This window comes from Phyllobates terribilis, unplaced genomic scaffold, assembly GCF_046119375.1.
Source record: "Phyllobates terribilis strain yellow unplaced genomic scaffold, ASM4611937v1 Scaffold_523__1_contigs__length_1222443, whole genome shotgun sequence".
Lineage (NCBI taxonomy): Eukaryota > Metazoa > Chordata > Amphibia > Anura > Dendrobatidae > Phyllobates > Phyllobates terribilis.
In genome coordinates, this window is record NW_027363283.1 from 925,467 (window position 1) to 946,462 (window position 20,996).

The following is a 20,996-nucleotide window of genomic DNA, read 5'->3' on the forward strand; positions in this document are numbered from 1 at the left end:
CATACCACGATTCATGATGCACAGATACCGAAGAGAAATATATATATATATAGTACAATGCAAATATTTCACTTCTTACATTCATGAGTGATATCTATTGTAAATTCCACAATAGCTCAGAAACCAGCGAATCGCTCCACACAGTATACTGGCACCCATAAAATGCTCCATACAGGACACTGGTCCCCATATAACTCTCCATACAGGATACTGGCCCCCATATAACGCTCCATACAGAATACTGGCCCCCATAAAATAATAATAATCTTTATTTTTTATATAGCGCTAACATATTCTGCAGCGCTTTACATACATTATCGTCGCTGTCCCCATCGGGGCTCACAATCTAGATTCCCTATCAGTATGTATTTGGAGTGTGGGAGGAAACTGGAGAACCTGGAGGAAACCCACGCAAACACGGGGGAACATAGAAACTCCTTGCAGATATTGTCCTTGGTGGGATTTGAACCCAGGCCCCCAGTGCTACAAGGCTGCAGTGCTAACCACTGCGCCACCATGCCGCCCTAAATGCTCCATACCGGATACTGGTCCCCATATAATGCTCCATACAGGATACTGGCCCCCATACAACGCTCCATACAGGATACTGGCCCCCATATAACGCTCCATACAGGATACTGGCCCCCATATAACGCTCCATACAGGATACTGGCCCCCATATAACGCTCCATACAGAATACTGGCCCCCATATAACGCTCCATACAGGATACTGGCCCCCATATAACGCTCCATACAGGATACTGGCCCCCATAAAATTCTCCATGCAGAATACTGGCCCCCATATAACGCTCCATACGGAATACTGGCCCCCATATAACACTCCATACAGGATACTGGCCCCCATATAACGCTCCATACAGGATATTGGCCCCCATATAACGCTCCATAGAGAATACTAGCCCCCATGTAACGCTCCATACAGGATATTGGCCCCCATATAACAATCCATACAGGATACTGGCCCCCATATAACACTCCATACAGGATACTGGCCCCCATATAACGCTCCATGCAGGATACTGGCCCCCATATAACACTCCATGCAGGATACTGGCCCCCATATAATGCTCCATACAGAATACTGGCCCCCATATAACGCTCCATGCAGGCTATTCCCCACACATAATGCCTCATGCAGCCTGTTCCCCTCACATAATGCCCCACGCAGGCTGTTCCCCCCACATAATGCCCCACGCAGGCTGTTCCCCCCACATAATGCCCCACGCAGGTTGTTCCCCCCCATATAATGGCCCATGTAGGATGTCACCCCACCTTACAATGCCCCATGCAGGATGTCACCCCCCCTTATAATGCCATATGCAGGATGTCACACACACCCCCCTCCTTATAATGCCCCATGCAGGATGTCACACCCCCCTTCCCTTATAATTCCCCATGCAGGATGTCACACAACCACCCCATATAATGCCCCATGCAGGATGTCACACACCCCCCTCCCTTATACTGCCCCATGCAGAATTTCGCACACCTCCCCTCCCATATAATGCCCCATGCAGGATGTCGCACACCTCTCCTCCCATATAATGCCCCATGCAGGATGTCACACCCCCCCCCCCTTATAATGCCCCATGCAGGATGTCACCCCCCCCTCCCTTATAATGCCCCATGCAGGATGTCACACACACCCCCCTCCCTTATAATGCCCCATGCAGGATGTCACCTCCCCCTCCCCGTTATAATGCCCCATGCAGGATGTCACCCCCCCTTATAATGCCCCATACAGGATGTCACACACCCCCCTCCCTTATAACGCCCCATGCAGGACGTAACCCCCCCTGTTATAATGCCCCATGCAGGATGTCACACCCCCCCTCCTTATAATGCCCCATGCAGGATGTCACACACATCCCTCCCTTATAATGCCCCATACAGGATCTCACGCCCCCACCTCACCCCCCTCCCTTATACTGCCACAGGCCTCCATTGTTATGATCTGCTACAGAGACTAAGGAAAGACAGGAGATCTGTCCCTACAATAGAACTAAACTAGATCCCTACGATGTAACGGGGAACCTGATCCTGCGATCAGACCCGCTAAAGTCCTCGGCTAGTCTGTACGAAGACCTATAGATGTGAGGGAGGTATCCCTACAAGAACTAGGGACTGGGATAAGTTGGACACCTCCTAGCAGAAATAGTAGCAGTCAAAGACAAACACACAACAAAAAGCATAGAGGTCAGAAGACCTAGCAAAACTAACAGAGAACGGCAACAGAGCACAAAGCTAGCTCAAGAGTAGTAAATACAATGAATTCCAGCAAGGCAAGGAGGGCGGAGCCGGATTAAATAGGCAAAAATGGTCATGTGACCAGCAAACTAAAAAAAAAACTAACAGGAGAGTTCTAACAGTACCCCCTCTTCTAAGAGGATCCTCCGGATCCCCTAGGCCCAGGCTTACCAGGAAACCTCCTGTGAAACGCTCTGACAAGTCTGGAGGCAGAAACATCATCCGCCCTCACCCATGAGTTATCCTCAGGTCCGAAACCCTTCCAAGCGACGAGATACTGCAAACTCCCTCTATACCGTCTAGAATTTAGGATGCGGGAAATTTCATATTCCCTGTCCTCCACCACCGGAGGAACAGTGGCAGAGGCGTTACCATCCGACACATCAGCTTTTTTCAATAGAGAAACATGAAACACCGGGTTAATCTTCCAGGACGTAGGAACCTCCAACCTAACAGCAGATTGGTTAACTATCTGAAGCACCTTAAAGAACCCTACGAACTTGGGACCCAATTTTTTAGAAGGAATCCTCAATCGCAGATTCTTAGAGGACAACCAAACCATGTCACCAACAGCAAACAAAACCTTTTGCCGTTTCCTATCAAAGTACCTCTTAGATTTTTTGTTAGCCTCCTGAAGATTACCACGCACATCCGTCCAAACTCTCTCCAAATCACCGGAAAAACTCTCCTCCTCAGGCACAGCCGAAACCAATTTGGAGAATGACCCAAAAGACGGATGTCTCCCAGAACAACAAAAAAAAGGCGAACACCCAGCAGAAGAGGATGTATGGTTGATAAGAGCAAATTCAGCAAGTGGCAGAAACTCAGACCACCCCTCTTGATTGTCTGCCACAAAACAACGCAAGAACTGCTCAACATCCTGGTTCTTCCTTTCTGTCTGGCCATTAGACTCAGGATGATATCCGGATGAAAACGACAAATGAACTCCCAACCTGTCACAAAAGGCACGCCAAAAACGAGCCACGAACTGAGGTCCCCTATCAGAAACAATGTCAGTAGGAACACCATGTAGTCTGACAATTTCCTTGACAAAGGCCTTAGCGAGTGTCTTAGCGCAGGGCAGTTTGATGAAGGGAACCAAGTGACACATCTTGCTAAAACGGTCCACGACCACCCAGATGACCGTGAAACCTTCAGAGGGGGGAAGGTCAGTAATAAAGTCCATAGCCAGATGTGTCCAAGGTGCACTAGGAACCTCCAGAGGGCAAAGCAACCCCGCAGCAGGAGCATGCGAAGACTTGGATCTTGCACACACAGTACATTGGCGCACCCACTTAATGACTTCCTTCTGCCATCCAGGCCACCAAAAACTGCGACCCACAAGTCTCTTGGTCTCAGAAATTCCTGGATGACCTGCCAACCGAGACTCATGACACTCAACAAACAAATCTCTCCTAAAGGTCCTAGGCACAAACAACCTCCCATGGGGAGTGTTAGATGGGGCATTCTCCTGAGCTTTAAGAATCTCATCCTCCAAAACGGAATCCAAAGCAGCAATCACAACACCTTCTTGTAAAATGGTCTCCTCTTCCTCCTCAACACCGACCATGGGAGAAAAGCTGCGAGACAAAGCATCCGCTTTAACAATCTTGGTACCCGGGATGTAAGTAACGGAAAAATTAAACCGCGAGAAAAAAAGTGCCCACCTAGCCTGACGGGCATTCAAGCGCTTGGTAGCATCAAGATAGATCAGATTTTTATGATCATTGAAAACCTGAATGGGAAATTCAGCACCTTCCAAGAGGTGACGCCAGTGTTCAAATGCGAGTTTAATCGCCAGCAATTCCCGATTACCAATATCGTAATTAAGTTCAGTCTCAGAAAATTTCTTTGAAAAAAAGGCACAGGGATGTACTCCATCCTTGTTTTCCTGAGACAACACCGCACCGACCCCCACCGAAGAAGCATCAACCTCAACCAAAAACGGCTTAGTCACATCAGGCTGCATAAGGATGGGAGCAGAGGTGAACCTCTCCTTTAGAAACACAAAAGCTTCAATGGCCTCAGAAGTCCACTGAACCGCATTAGCACCTTTCCTGGTGAGATCGGTCAGCGGTTTGACAATAATAGAAACATTTTTTATGAATTTTCTGTAATAATTGGCGAAACCCAAAAACCTCTGTATCGATTTCAAACCAATAGGCCTAGGCCATTCCTGCACAGCTTGAACTTTAACCGGGTCCATCTCAAAACCTTCACTGGAGATAATGTAGCCCAAAAAACGAATTCTCTGTACAGCGAACTCACATTTCTCCAGCTTAGCAAAAAGCGAATTGTCCATTAACAACTGTAATACCTCACGTACGCTCCGCCAATGAGACTCCAGATCAGGCGAATAAATCAGAATGTCATCCAAATACACAACCACATTTTTGCCGATTAAAGGTCTAAGAATGTCATTAATAAGATTCTGAAAAAATGCTGGAGCATTGGTAAGACCAAAAGGCATCACCAGATTCTCAAAATGACCCACAGGAGTGTTAAAAGCAGTCTTCCATTCATCACCCTCCTTCATGCGCAACAAATTGTATGCCCCCCGGAGATCAATTTTAGAGAACCACTTGGCCCCCACTAACTGGTTAAATAAATCAGGAATCAATGGCAGTGGGTAAGGATTGCGTACAGTAATTTTATTAATCTCACGAAAGTCCAGACAAGGACGTTAGCCGCCATCTTTCTTTTTTACAAAAAAAAATCCAACAGCCACAGGAGACTTGGAAGGCCTAATGTGATCGGCGGCCAAGCTTGTCTGTATGTATTCCTCCAAAGCCTTTCTCTCAGGAATAGTCAGATTAAATAAACGACTTTTAGGAAGAGTCGCTCCAGGGACAAATTCAATGGTACAATCATAGTCTCTATGGGGAGGCAAAATTTGCGACTCCTCCTCAGAAAAAACTCTCCAAAAATCCTGAATAGGTACAGGTAATTCCCCTTTTTCCACAGCAGCAATGCGCCCGTTACAACACTTGTCATAACACTTAGGGCTCCAGGACTTAATTTCATTGGTAGACCAATCCAATACAGGATTGTGCAATTTTAACCAGGGTAACCCCAATATTACTGGAGAAGGCAAATTATCCAATACCACCAAATCCAAATTCTCTTGATGAATACCATTAATAGTGAGGGGAAATTCACAGACCTTGTGAGTAACACTCTTCAAGGGAGAGCCATCAACAGAAACCACAGAAATAGGGGATGACAAAGTTTTAGGTTCTAATCTAAGTTTTTCCAAGAATCCCCCATCAATCACATTCAGAGTAGAACCACAATCCAAAAATACCCGAAATTCAATTAATTCATCCTGAGCAGCAGTAGTGGCAGATAGGAATACTCCCTTAGAATTTAAACAGGCAATACGGGCATGACTGACCATTTTTTTTTCTTTCTTCATACGAAGCACACAGCTCTTAATAAAATGACCAGAATTTCCGCAATAGAAGCACAAGCCTTTAGAAAGCCTGCGGACTTTTTCCTGAGAGCGGGGTGCCATTGCCCCAATCTCCATCGGCTCTCCATTGTCAGCACAGACCCTCTCAAGACTCGGAGCTGACATAGCAGAGGATTTGCTCTCATTAATCCTTGCACGCAGTCTCCTGTCGACCCGTATAGCTAATTGCATTGCCTCCTGCAAGTTTCCAGGTGTGGGATAAGCAATCAGTAAATCCTTAACCCTTTCACCTAGCCCTGCAAGAAACAAGCTTTTCAAAGCTGAATCGTTCCACCCCACCTGAGCAGACCACCGACGGAAGTGAGAACAATATTTTTCCACATTACCCGATCCCTGCCTCAAACGTCTTAATTCAGACTCAGCAGATGAGACACGATCAGGATCATCGTACAACAAACCCAAAGCAGAAAAAAAACTATCCACTGATCTAAAGCACGGATCACTAGGTTGGAGAGAGAAGGCCCATCCCTGAGGATCTTTGCGCAAAAGTGACATTATGAACCCTATGCGCTGTGATTCATCACCAGAGGATCCGGGTCTCAAACGAAAATACAATAAACAAGCATTTTTAAAAGAAAAAAAATCTTGTTGTTCGCCAAAAAATAAATCAGGCAGACGTACCTTAGGTTCAACAAAATGTGCTCCAGGACAGCTACTCACGTGTTGTTGGAGCTTGACCACCTCCAGAGAGAGTCCCTGCAAGCGTTGAGCCAAATCTTGAACCGAGACCATGATGGAAAACTGGAGGTCTTTCCTTAGAGAAAATTTTTTTTTTTTTTTTTTTCTTTTAGGGCTGGACTTACTGTTATGATCTGCTACAGAGACTAAGGAAAGACAGGAGATCTGTCCCTACAATAGAACTAAACTAGATCCCTACAATGTAACGGGGAACCTGATCCTGCGATCAGACCCGCTAAAGTCCTCGGCTAGTCTGTACGAAGACCTATAGATGTGAGGGAGGTATCCCTACAAGAACTAGGGACTGGGATAAGTTGGACACCTCCTAGCAGAAATAGTAGCAGTCAAAGACAAACACACAACAAAAAGCATAGAGGTCAGAAGACCTAGCAAAACTAGCACAGAAAGGCAACAGAGCACAAAGCTAGCTCAAGAGTAGTAAATACAATGAAGTCCAGCAAGGCAAGGAGGGCGGATCCGGATTAAATAGGCAAAAATGGTCATGTGACCAGCAAACTCAAAAAAAGCCTAACAGGAGAGTTCTAACATCCATACAATAAAAATAAATCAAATACTCACCTCACGTCCCACCTGCCGCCGCTGCTCCTGACTCCAGCGTCGCCGGCCTCATCCCGCTCTGCGCTGTGACTGCTCAGGAGAGAGTGCGGTGTAAAGACGTCACCGCGCCCTCTGACCTGAAACATCACAGTGCAGCAGCCGAGGAGGATGCAGGAGCTGCTGCGGAGGCACGGGGAGAGGTAAGTATTGTGCCAGCTGCCGGGCCCTGAGCAAGCAGGGGGGAGCGGGTGCTGACACGGCTCTCCTCCGCTCACGGGTCCCATAGCGTGCGGTGAGGGCCCCCCCGCCTGCTGAGGGCCCCGGCATTTGCCCGCGTGCTGATGCTGGCCCTGGAGTGCGGCGTGCGTCTCTGCTTCTGGGGGGGGGGGGCAGCTGCCCCCCCCGCCCCACGGTGGGTACGCCCATGGACCCATCCTCTATATACTACACCACACAGGACCCATCCTCTATATACTACACCGAATGGGACCCATCCTCTATATACTACACCGCACGGGACCCATTCTCTATATACTACACCACACATCCTCTATATACTACACCGCATGGGACCCATCCTCTATATACTATACCGCACGGGACCCATCCTCTATATACTACACCACACATCCTCTATATACTACACCGCACGGGACCCATCCTCTATATACTACACCACACATCCTCTATATACTACACCGCACGGGAGAGCTGACAGATCCTCATGTTTAAAATACTACTCCACTTCAGGGTATTTACCTGAGGGGCACTTTGCACACTGTGTAATCTCTTATTACCTGAGGGGCCTCTCACACTTTGTCACTCTTAATTACCTAGGGGCCCCCTTCCCCACTGTCACCCACTAATATTCTGTGGGCCCCCTTCCCATTGTGTCACCCCCCCTAATGCTCTGTGGGCCCCCTTCCCACTGTGTCACTACCCTAATTCTCTGTGGGCCCCTTCCCCACTGTGTAACCCCACTAATGCTCTATGGGCCCCCTTCCCCACTGTCACCCCGTAATACTCTGAGGGCCCCCTTCCCCACTGTGTCAGCCCCTACTACTCTGTGGGCCCCCTTACCCACTCTCACCCACTAATTCTCTGTGGGCCCCGTTTCACACTGTGTCACCCCCTAATACTCTGTGGGCGCCCTTTCCCACTGTGTCACCCCCTAATACACTGTGATGGCCCCCTTCACCACTGTCACCTCGTAATGCTCTGTGGGCCCCCTTTCCCACTGTGTCACCCCCTAATACACTGAGGGCCCCCTTCCCCACTATGTCATCCCCTAATACTCTGAGGACCCCCTTCCCCACTGTTTCACCCCCTACTACTCTGACGGCCCCCTTCCCCACAGTCACCCACTAATATTCTGTGAGCCCCCTTTCCCACTGTGTCACCCCCTAATACACTGAGGGCCCCCTTCCCCATTGTCACACACTAATACTATGTGGGCCCCCTTTCCCACTGTGTCACCCCCTAATACTCTGTGGGCCCCCTTCACCACTGTCACCCTGTAATGCTCTGTGGGCCCTCTTCCACACTATGTCACCCCCTAATACTCTGAAGGCCCCCTTCCCCACTGTGTCACCCCCAATACTCTGAGGGCCCCCTTCCCCACTGTGTCACACCTACTACTCTGAGGGCCCCCTTCCCCACTGTCACCCACTAATATTCTGTGGGCCCCCTTTCCCACTGTGTCATCCCCTAATACACTGATGGCCCCCTTCCCCACTGTCCCCACTAATACTCTGTGGGCCCCCTACCCCACTGTGTCACCCCCTAATACTCTGAGGGCCCCCTTCCCCACTGTGTCACCCCCTAATACTCTGAGGGCCCCCATCCCCACTGTGTCACCCCCTAATACTCTGAGGGCCCCCTTCCCCACTATGTCACCCCCTAATACTCTGAGGGCCCCCTTCCCCACTGTGTCACCCCTTATTACTCTGAGGGCCCCCTTCCCCACTGTCACCCACTAATATTCTGTGGGCCCCTTTCCCACTGTGTCACCCCCTAATACACTGAGGGCCCCCTTCCCCACTGTCACACACTAATACTATGTGGGCCCCCTTTCCCACTGTGTCACCCCCTAATACTCTGTGGGCCCCCTTCACCACTGTCACCCCGTAATGCTCTGTGGGCCCTCTTCCCCACTGTGTCACCTCCTAATACTCTGAAGGCCCCCTTCCCCACTGTGTCACCCCCTAATACTCTGAGGGCCCCCTTCCCCACTGTCACCCCCTAATACTCTGAGGGCCCCCTTCCCCACTGTGTCACCCCCTACTACTCTGAGGGCCCCCTTCCCCACTGTCACCCACTAATATTCTGTGGGCACCCTTTCCCACTGTGTCATCCCCTAATACACTGAGCGCCCCCTTCCCCACTGTCGTGTCACCCCCTAATACACTGAGGGCCCCCTTCCCCACTGTGTCACCCCCTAATACTCTGTGGGCCCCTTTCCCACTATGTCACCCTCTAATGCTCTGTGGTTCCCCTTCCCCACTGTGTCACCCCCTAATACTCTGAGGGCCCCCATCCCCACTGTGGCACCCCCTAATACTCTGAGGGCCCCCTTCCCCACTATGTCACCCCCTAATACTCTGAGGGCCCCCTTCCCCACTGTGTCACCCCTTACTACTCTGGGGGCCCCCTTCCCCACTGTCACCCACTATTCTGTGGGCCCCTTTTCAACTGTGTCACCCACTAATACACTGAGGGCCCCCTTCCCCACTGTGTCACCCCCTAATTCTCTGAGGGCCCCCTTCCCCATTGTCACCCACTAATTCTCTGTGGGCCCCTTTCCCACTGTGTTACCCCCTAATGCTCTGTGGGCCCCCTTCCCCACTGTGTCATTCCCTAATACTCTGAGGACCCCCTTCCCCAGTCACCCACTAATATTCTGTGGGCCCCCTTTCCCACTTTGTCACCCCCTAAAACTCTGTGGGCCCCCTTTCCCACTGTCAACGACTAATACTCTTTGGGCCTCCTTTCCCACTGTGTGACCCGCCAATACTCTGTGGGCCCTCTTTCCCACTGTGTCACCCCCTACTACTCTGTGGGCCCTCTTTCCCACTGTGTCACCCCCTAATGCTCTGAGGGACCCTTTCCCACTGTGTCACCCCCTAATACTCTGTGGGCCCACTTTCCCACTGTGTCACCCCCTAATGCTCTGAGGGACCCTTTCCCACTGTGTCATCCCCTAATACTCTGTGGGCCCCCTTCCCCACTGTGTCACCCCCTAATACTCTGAGGACCCCCTTCCCCAGTCACCCACTAATACTCTGTGGGCCCCCTTCCCCACTGTCACCCCCTAATACTCTGAGGACCCCTTTCCCCACTGTGTCACCCCCTAGTAGCCTGGGGGCCTCCACCCCTAACTGCATGAGACAATTAAATGAGAGTTTTGAGGCTGGAGAACTAGTTATAAGAAATGTACTCACACTGACTCACTCCAGGTCTCCAGCAGGAAGCTCGCTCTCTCTCTCTCTCTCTCTCTCTCTCTCTCTCTCTTCTCTCTCTCCTCGCTCGCTCTCTCTCGCTCTCTCTCTCTCTCTCTCTTTCTCTCTCGCTGCACTGAAACTCTGCAAGCAATCAGTGTTAGATTAAAAAAAAGGGAAAGAGAAAAAAGGAGAGAAGGTGTGCAATTCAATATATTTTAATCAAGTGATAATATATAATTTTCACAGCATATTTCTGGAGCCAGAAAGATAGATACAAAAAGAGGTCAATGCATGTTACATACAATCATACACTTAATGATATACAGTCATTAGTCCACAGGTTATGGTAGTAAACAAAGTAATAAGAATAATGTCAGTCCAGATCGTACCGAAGACTAGAGGGGGCTACATCAAAAAAACAACAGATTTAATTCTTTAAAAAAAAAAAATTCTAAAAAATATATATTTAAAATGTAATGTAGGTACATAACACAGAAGACACTGGGAACGATGTTCACAAAAAAGGGGCAAAACTAAGGGATTCATTCAAACCCCCAAGGGTCATCGTCCCCAGGGTTACAATCCAGCGCGTTTCACGCTGGGCAAGGACCCTTCTAATATTGGCTCCGCGGATCCCACCATGGACGACCTCAATCCCCCTAACCTTAAGGGAAGCAGGGTCGCAATCATGGTGGGTCCTAAAATGGCGGGGCAATGTTTTCAATAAAGAAGGGTCCTCCACCATCCGGGCAGCAGCAATGTCCCTCACATGCTCCCTTACACATCTGCGCAACTCTCTTGATGTCAGACCAACATATATGAGTTGGCACCCGCAGGTGGCATAATACACCACATTGCAGGTGCCACAATTCACATATTCCTTAATAATGTTTTAGTACTGTACGCCGACATGAATGAGGCAATGCGGAGGACATTGCTGCACGCCAGACAATTCCCACACTGAAAGCATTCGCTCAAAATTCGAGTAGATCCAAACAAAGATGGTGTTTAGGGAGCATAATGACTCCGAACAAGTATGTTGCGCAGATTTCTAGATCTGCGAGCTGTCATTAATGGATAATCCACCAGTGAATCCCTTAAATGAGGGTCGGTCTGGAGGACAGGCCAATGACGCTTTAAAGTGGACATGATGCTCTCCCACTCATGGTTGTAGGTGGTAATAAATCTGACCTTAGACTGATTAGAGGTCATACCCCTGGTCACCTTAGTACGAAGCAATTCAGTGCGAGAAGTGTGCTTCGCTCTAAGGTACCCTGTCTTGATACTCCGGTTGCTGTAACCTCTCTCTCTGAAGCGCGATGCCAAACACAGACACACAACAGCTGATCGGAAGACAGCAGCGCTCCATCAGCACAGAGTCAGTTGTGACCGTGCTGACTCTGTACCAGTAAGAGTGCACTGCTCTCTGAGGAGCAGTGCGTGCCATAAAGATCAGTATTGAAGCCGGCAGGCCATGAGAAGGAGTTGCACTTCACATTGCGCCGATGAGCAGTGCAGCCGGGTACAGAATGAAATGTTCACCCCTCTCTAAGGAGCGTGCACGTGGACGAGATACAGGAGCAGATAGGCACAGTTAATGTGAAGGCGCTGCGCTTGACAAATGAGAAGTGCCGTAGGTGGGCGTGTCCTGGATGGGCGGGCCCACCGGAGGATTCTCCGGTTATCCGGTGGGCCAGTCCAACCCTGCCTATCAGTATGTCTTTGGAGTGTGGGAGGAAACCGGAGAACCCAGAGGAAACCCACGCAAACATGGGGAGAACATACAAACTCCTTGCAGATGTTGTCCTTGGTGCAATTTGAACCCAGGACCACGGGCAGCATTTATACTACTTAGCAACATGACCTTGTTTCCTTTGTTCGTCATGAAAATTGTATTTAGATTTTTTTTTTCTGCCATCAGAGACCATGATTTTCTGTGATTATGGATGGACAGTCACACCAGAGGAATACTTCCTGGGTTTAATGGGTTACTAACAAAATCAAAATAAGAAGTCCGTTTTCTGTACATACAGAATAAATAATCTGTGCCAATACAACCTAGTTCTACATCTGCACTGATTTGCAGCTATCCCCTCCCTAATGATGATCCCACATGACTCTCTTTACCCTACTTATCCATCCTCCAGTAGTTCTAATGCTGTTGGACGATTGTGCTCAGATGCACCTGACTCGCCCCCTGGGCCGTGGGGTACCCGGGACCGGGCTTCTGTACGATGCTGGGGGTAGTAGTGGCAACCCAATCCCGTGGCTCAGGGTGGTCAGACCAAATTGTGACAGTCTATGTATAGATTTATGAATGTCCGACTACGCCACCCGTGGATTGCGGTCAGAGATAACCGCCGCTGCGAGGCAGACCGCTGAGGCTGGTGTTGGTGTGCAGCACAGGGGTAGGATAACTCCCCACGGGAAGAGTGTAGCCTCAGGGCAGTGTATATGGATGCGGGGGGTGATAGTGCCGGCCGCAATAGTAAAAGTTCAGAGCCTGTTTCCAACAGTTCTGGGTCTTTATTGTAGATGTTACTAATGACCCAACAGTAGTACCGGGTAGGAATGGGCCTGGGTATCGGACAGCATTCGGGGGAGCCCCACTGGTCAGGGTGAGTGTGTAGGCCTACCGTTTTCTGTATGCTCTTGCTGACTATCCCCCTTTTCGTGGTGTAATAGCCCATGTCCCTGAGCTGGCCGTGTACTTCTCGCCTGTATGGCTTGCGACTCGGGCCTTGGGTACCTTTTGCTTTCTCCTGCTGTACTGGTCCCTCTGTGTGGCGGAGCCTCCAGGCTTCTTAGGCCAAGGGACCTGAAATCCCTCGCGGGTTGGTTCTCTGCTGCTGGGCTTGCAACCCTGACAGCCTCGGACCCCAATGTCCGGTTGTGTGCTTCTCTCAGCCAGGACCGGCTCTCGTCGCCTCTGTCCCTGGCTTGCAGTTTCTCCTCTGCCTCACGGACTCCTCAGCCGCTGCTGACCTGTCCCTCTTCTCTGAGAACCCTTCTGGACACTTCAGAAGTGGGTTCTGGTCTCTCTAACCCTGCCCCAGTTCCAGCTTTTATAGGGGCTGCCAGCTCCCCCTACTGGCCTGGGACAGGAGGTGTTGCATGCTAATTGTCCCTGACCAGGAAACCTCCCTCCTGCTCTCAGACACAGCCTTTAATATTTGTGGCATCCAGGCCTGGGGTGACACACATCTAATGACCCTGTCTAATAAATCATCTGACGGCTGGGTTGTAGCACAGTTCAGCTATGCTATGCTGAAGAACCCACTGATGCCATCCGAATTTGTACCTTATGATGCTGTCTAGTTTATGAAAAACAAGTGCAGATATGACCCTTTCTCATAAAGTATCCCCCAGACCATCTTACGGCATCATCATTGCCCTGAAAGCTGTGTTGTAGCACCGCTCAGCTGTTCTATGCTCAGCTCTGCTATACATGCAGGGGAGATCATGATCATAGCTCTATAGATCCGCATGAACCAATTAAATGTTTTGTAAATAGTAATGAATTGGTCAGATAGTGGTCACCTCATCCATATAAATAAAAACTTTACTGGAATCACACATGAACAAATACAAGTTTATGGGTCCATGAAAATCACAGAACGCACATGGATGGCATCAGTGTGGAGTCCGTGTTGTGTCTGTGATTAACTTTGGCTGCAGATCCACATGGAGTTGTCCTGCGGTGCAGATTTTAAATGTGCGACATCTGAATTAAACTGCAGCGTTTCGCTGTGGATTTCACCCATTGCTTTACATAGGATGAATTCCATTGCAAAATTCTGAGCAAATGTGCATGTTAACCATGTGCTTTTTGCCACACATTTTGCCCAAGATTAGCAGCAGGGATTTTTCTTTAATGCGAAGTTTAGCTTTTTTTCACTGATTTGCTACACCTGTAATTTTTCCCCGCTTTCTAGTACACCATATGATAAAATGAAAGGTGTCATTCAAAAGTGCAACTTGTACCACAAAAAAAACAAGTTGTGACACAGCTATATCGATGGAAAAATAAAGTTATGGCTCTTGGAAGCAAAGGAGGGAAAAACAAAAGGGCAAAAATGGAAAATTGCCAAGTCCGGAAGGGGTTAAACGGCACATTTTCACAGTGAATGCAAAAAAACAAAGTAATGCAGCCACATGTACAGCAGCGTGTGACGTCATCCAGTCTACGGAGCATGCAAGTCCCGGTCCTTACGCGTTTCAGAAAACTCGGTTCCTTTGTCAGAGGAAACTGTTAACAGTTAACTTTTTGCGTTCAGGCACGCCACCGGCTGGAGCTGCCTGTTCCCTACACTGCAGCTCTACGTGCATCTTTTTTTTCGCCGAGGACCTCCGTACACCCACCGAGTGGGGGTCTTCCTGCTCTTCTTTCAAGCGGATGCAACAAAGAACTTTGCTGGACTGCATAGGTAAATAGGGTAATTATCTACTCCATTAGTGTATTGTGCTTATCACTATGTTTCTTCAGTGTTTAACATGTAACTGGATACACATTGATACATATGCTATAATAGCAGGGTGGGCAAATTAGACTGATCTCCTAACTTCAATTTTTTCCAATTTTTTCTAAATGATCTTTGCAGCCATGTTAGTCACCTGCCCCAAAGCTTGCTATTCGGTGTACAATGCACATATACAATCTCTTTTCTTGTTTTTACTGTTTTTATTGGTGTTCATTTACATGTATACTTATTGTGCTGTTGATGTATACATGAAGTTTTTTGAAATTTAGCACACTTGTTGTGTGTCCTATGTGCTTATGGTTTCTTAAACACATCGAAAGCAGACAAAACAGGTTTTCTATAAAAACGACACAAAGCAGCCCAGTAAGTGATACTGTTCCCATGCGCTTGGTTCTGAACACTACTCTCATCATGGTTCCATGCCTGCGCTGCGTTCAGCACCAGCAGGGACTATGATGAGGGTAGTGGTAGTCTGCTCACGCAGTGTCCTCACCTGTAAAAAAAAATAATAAAATAATAAAATCCATGCACTCACTTCTCCTAGGTGTCCCCCACTGTATTACATGTGACTACTGGACTAGGTGGACCTCCACAATATTAAAGGGGGTTACCCACAAAGTTCATTTTTAATTAATGGATCTTAATTTCTGCTATCTTTTTAAGTTTCCCATGATGATGATATAAATGTTCCCCTGCTGTGACCATGCTGCAGCTGTGATCCCATGCTGTCCTGTACACTTTTTTTTTTAATACATCCAATTGTGGAACATATTGATCCAAGATCTATTAATTGAAATGAGCTTGGTTCATGGGACAATCTCAAGACTTGGGCTGCATGGTGATACTTAACTGTGATCTGGGTCTTGCTGCCAAAAATCTCTGCCAATACTAGCATATTACTACCTTTTTTTTTGTTGTGGCCAAAGTCGCCTTGTAGCCCCAGCAGCCAATTGCTGGCCCATTCACAGGATGCTGGGCCACACAGCACCTTACCATATCACAACTTAGTGGCTAAAGTCTTTTAAAATAGTCGGTTATGTACTGTGCAATTAGAGCAGGTGTCTGGTAGTTACATGGATGTACAGTGGGTACGGAAAGTATTCAGACCCCTTTAAATTTTTCACACTTTATTTCATTGCAGCCATTTGGTAAATTCTAAAGAGTTCAGTTTTTTTGCTCTCATTAATGTACACTCTGCACCCTATCTTGACTGAAAAAAAAACAGAAATGTAGAAGTTTTTGTAAATTTATTAAAAAAGATAAACTTAAATATCACATGGTCATAAGTATTCAGACCCTTTGCTCAGACACTCATATTTTAGTCACATGCTGTCCATTTCCTTGTGATCCTCCTTGAGATGGTTCTACTCCTTCATTGGAGTCTAGCTGTGTTTAATTAAACTGATAGGACTTGATTTGGAAAGGCACACACCTGTCTATATAAGACCTCACAGCTCACAGTGCATGTCAGACCAAATGAGAATCATGAGCTCAAAAAGAACTGCCCAAAGAGCTCAGAGACAAAATTGTGGCAAGGCACAGATCTGGCCAAGGTTACAAAAGAATTTCTGCTGTACTCAAGGATCCTAAGAGCACAGTGGCCTCCATAATCCTTAAATGGAAGAAGTTTGGGACCACCAGAAGACTTCCTAGACCTGGCTGACCAGCCAAACTGAGCAATTGTGGGAGAAGAGCTTTGGTGAGAGGTAAAGAACCCCAAAATCACTATGGCTGAGCTCCAGAGATGCAGTAGGGAGATGGGAGAAAGTTCCACAAAGTCAACTCTCGCTGCAGCCCTCCACCAGTCGGGCCTTTATGGCAGAGTGGCTCGACGGAAGCCTCTCCTCAGTGCAAGACATATGAAAGCCGGCATAGAGTTTGCTCAAAAACACATGAAGGACTCCCAGACTATGAGAAATAAGATTCTCTGGTCTGATGAGATGAAGATAGAACTTTTTGGTGATAATTCTAAGCGGTATGTGTGGAGAAAACCAGCACTGCTCATCACCTGCCAATACAATCCCAACAGTGAAACATGGTGGTGGCAGCATCATGCTATGGGGGTGTTTTTCAGCTGCAGGGACAGGATGACTGGTTGCAATTGAAAGAAACTTTTTTTTTTAATGAAGTGACAGCATTTTAACTAAAATTTTGTTTTCCCGCTGTTAAACCTGCTGATACAGATTTTAGTTTCAGAAGTTTGTCCTGTTACCGATATATTTTGTTTTTATTTAAGTCACAATGTAGAGAGTGGGGTATTAAAGGCATTTCAATTTAGTTCTGTAATGTCAGGAATTTTTCAGAAAACAAATAAAGATGGACTGAAATCTGGTGTCATTTTTCTTCTATATTGAACACTTGCAATGTTTAATAAGCCCCCACAAAGCCAGGGGCGGACATACCGCCCCGGCCCGAAGGTGGAGAGGGGCCCTTGCAGGCAGGAGCATGTGAGAGTGTGAAATGTGATAACAGCAGGAGAGCACTAGGACCCTGTGACTTTTGCCTGGCTGAGTTCAGAGGAGGGGCAGTGCAAGAAACTCTATGTGTTCTAAGAGTGTCTGAGGTGTGAGAGGCTAGATAGGAAGTCTGTGAGAACGGAGCTGCAGGAAGATGCTGTCTTTACACGCTTCCCTGTGGAGTTTGTTTACCCCTTTCTCTCTTTAAGAACAAGTGCTGAGCTGGGGAAAGCTGTGTGGCTCTGTGGAGTTTTGTCGAAGTCCATGCTGAGTGAATTAGAGACTTTGTGCTGGAGAAGTCACGTGTCGAGTGATAAAGGAAGGGACTGAGGAATCCATTTCTGTGACGGAGCACATGGTTGGTGTACTGAATAAGAGTGAGAGACTTCGGGAGGAAAGAAGGTTTCTGGTGCCATTTCTACTGAGAGGATATTGACAAGCCTTTGTGAAGAGATCGTCCCAGACCTTAATCTGAGGCTACAGGACTAAAGTCCCCGGCGTGTGGGCTCGGCATCGGCCGACAAGACAAGGAATTTTTGCTGTTTTTGTGAACTTTGTTTTTGTTTTGGCGCCAAAGTTTTCCGGGACTAGCTGCAGCCACCGTGATTCACAGGCCTGTGATAGACTGCATCTGAGGTTAACGGTACCATAATTTTAAGATACCTGGGTATCCTGATAATAAGGGTATAAGAGCAATTGATATAGTTTCGTGCATTATTATTGTTAATAGGGGTAGGATTGTATTCAGTGTGCCATCTCAGGGGGTCCCCATATACCGCCCTCACTAGACTGACTTTGTGTTTAGGTAAAATTGTTCCAGATCACTAGAATAATTCACATAAACTGGAAACCTTGAGATTGGCACATTGATTTCAGCTCTTGCTGATTGTGTGTATCTAGTAGAGGTAGTGTCCCAGGCAGAACCTTAGACTGATTCATTCAATACTGAATTTTAGTCTAATCCCTGTTTTAGTAAAGAAAGTGTTGTTTATTTCTGTCTCTGTCTCAGTTTGTGACTCACTGGATCTCTCTCGGACCCCCAGTCATTACAAGCGTACTGCCCATAAGGGCAGACAACGCAGCCATTCAGTCCATATTATGGGCAGAAGAGGGGCCCTAAGTCAAGCAGCACCGGGCCCCTTTCACTCCTGCCCCTAATCATTCTGACCCCGGGGAGAGAGCGGAGCACACGGCGCAGAGAGCAGGGCTACAAACAGGGGGCGTGTCCTGCAGGGAGAGAGACGCTGGCCAATGAACGCTTTCCTCATCAGACTGAGGAGAGCGCTCATTGGCTGCAGCCTCTGGCTCCTGCACGACGCCCAATAGTAAGTGTTCACCTCACCTGCAGTCAGGGTCCCCGGGCTGCACAGCACACAGAGGCCATAGTGGAGGAAGAGCAGGACTGACTGTGCTTCTGCTGCTCCCTCCGGTCCTTCCAGCAGTAGCTGCTGACAGAGAAGAGGTGGGAGATTAGGCTCACTGCACAGGACAGCACAGCAGCAGGGGCTGATGTCAGTATACTGTGTCCCCATCCCCCACAGTGGTGTCTGAAGCCCTCTCCACTTCATCTCTGAGCTATGTGGCAGAACTCATGCACAGCTCACATCTGAACACCTGGTATCATAGATTACTGCATGTATGTATAGGTGTGTGTGTATACATGTGTGTCTATATCTGTGTCTATATTACTGTGTGTATACATGTGTGTGTGTATATATGTGTGTGTGTATGTACTGTATATGTATATATGTGTATCAATACAGTATATGTATGTACGGTGTATGGTATATGTGTATGTATGGTATATGTGTGTATAGATATATGTATGTACGGTATACGTGTGTGTGTATGTACAGTGTGTGTGTATGTGTAGCACCCTGAGGATTCGGCTGCTACAGGAGTATTGCACCTCAAGCCAGAGGTGTGATATTCCACTCCCGGGCAAGGATGGAGAGTGGAACTGAGCTCGGTAGGCTGCATGCACTACATACATCCCATTTCCGGAGGGCAGACCGACGGTACTCCCACTTAGAAATGTGCAGGTACGACCGAGTCTGTCCTTGGCTGGAGTGGGAGGGGGTTGGAACATCCCATGTAGTGTAGGGGCAGATAGGGGGTGCAGTCTGGGTAGTGATAGGAGCTCATTGGGTGCTGGTCACCTGAGCTCACACATAGAGGGATATAAAAGGAGGGCACCAACTAAGATCAGGGTCAGATGCAGAGAACAAGTCACCGAGCAGAGGAGAAGAGAGACCCAGAGTGAGAGAGGAGAAGAGAGACCCAGAGGGGGAAACAGAAAAGAGGACTCCAAGAACCCAAATTAAATCCCCGGGTGAAGAGTCGGCACAGGGTACCGGATCCCAAACTGGCGGGGGCAGAAAACACACCCTAGCCAGAGACCGGAGGCCGTGGGCAGCAACTGCCACGGCCACCCACCACATCCACCCCGAAGGCATACCACGTGGAGGGTCAGGGAACCCAAGGCCAAGGGTGTCCCAACAGAAGGCCCGAGGGAGCTGGACCTAGGTGGATCACTGGTGGGGACGGCCAGAGAACGGGACAGAAGGAGAGCTCAGGGCCACGCTCCGGACTTGTTTGGGGGTTGGCTGGATCCAGGACCTGGTGGACGCAGCACGGCTCGGGTGGTCACTCGAAGCTGGAGTGACCAGTACAACATCTGCAGTAAGTAAACACCCTTAACTGCACAACCCGACTCTGTCTTCATTGCCGTCTGCACTGCACCACCACAACCCCCATCCTCTGCACCTGTCCCCCCTGAGGCTATACCCCTCCCGTTGGGGGTTATCCCACCAAGCTGCGCACCCACCATCAGCCTCAGCGGACCCTGCTTCAGCGGCGGCCACAGTGACCGCATCACAACGGGTGGCGTAGTCGACACAAAAGAATTTTTAATAACATCTGTAGGACTGCCACATAACACTGAGTTTGACGCCCTGGGCACGGGCCGGGTCACAGCCGCTCGGAGACTACAACCCCCATCTGATCCGGTGCCGGGTATTCCCCTCAAAAAGGAATATGTCCCAGGGGGCGCGTCAACTTTGGCGTAGTCGGCAGGATTACGTGCCCGCAACACCCGGGTACTGCGTGCCTGAAGAAAAGTGCAAGTTTACCTCAGAAAGAAGTCTCCCGCCGGTTCCGGAGGGTCCACGCCATCGGACCCCATCACAGGTCGTTTCCCGCCGATTGTCCGCCATTTCCAGCTTGTTCCCGCCATCTGCCGAGTTTCCCGCCACTGGGAAGCGATTCCCGCCATTGCCAGCTTTTTCCCGCCTTGGAAGAGCAGCGGACGCCATTATGGGCGTGCCAAAGGAGGGCAGGAGGCCGCCTCCCATCGTGGGCCAGGACAGAAAATGGCGCCAAAAGTGGAAACCGCCCCCACCAACAGAGACTGTGATGCTGGAGGTGTCTGTCAGCGTGAAAGAACTACCCCTGGAGCTGACAGTCACCGAGTTGCCCCGGGACCGCCCTCGAAGTGGGAGGAGACGAAAGAAAAGAGCGAAGATGGGTGCCGCCTGGAGTAGTCTGGAGCGAGCGCACCCGGAGACAAGAAGTCTAACAAGCAGTCTGGAGCGAGCGCACCCGGAGGCAAGAAGCCTGGAGAAGAGTAGCGGAGGAGCTTAC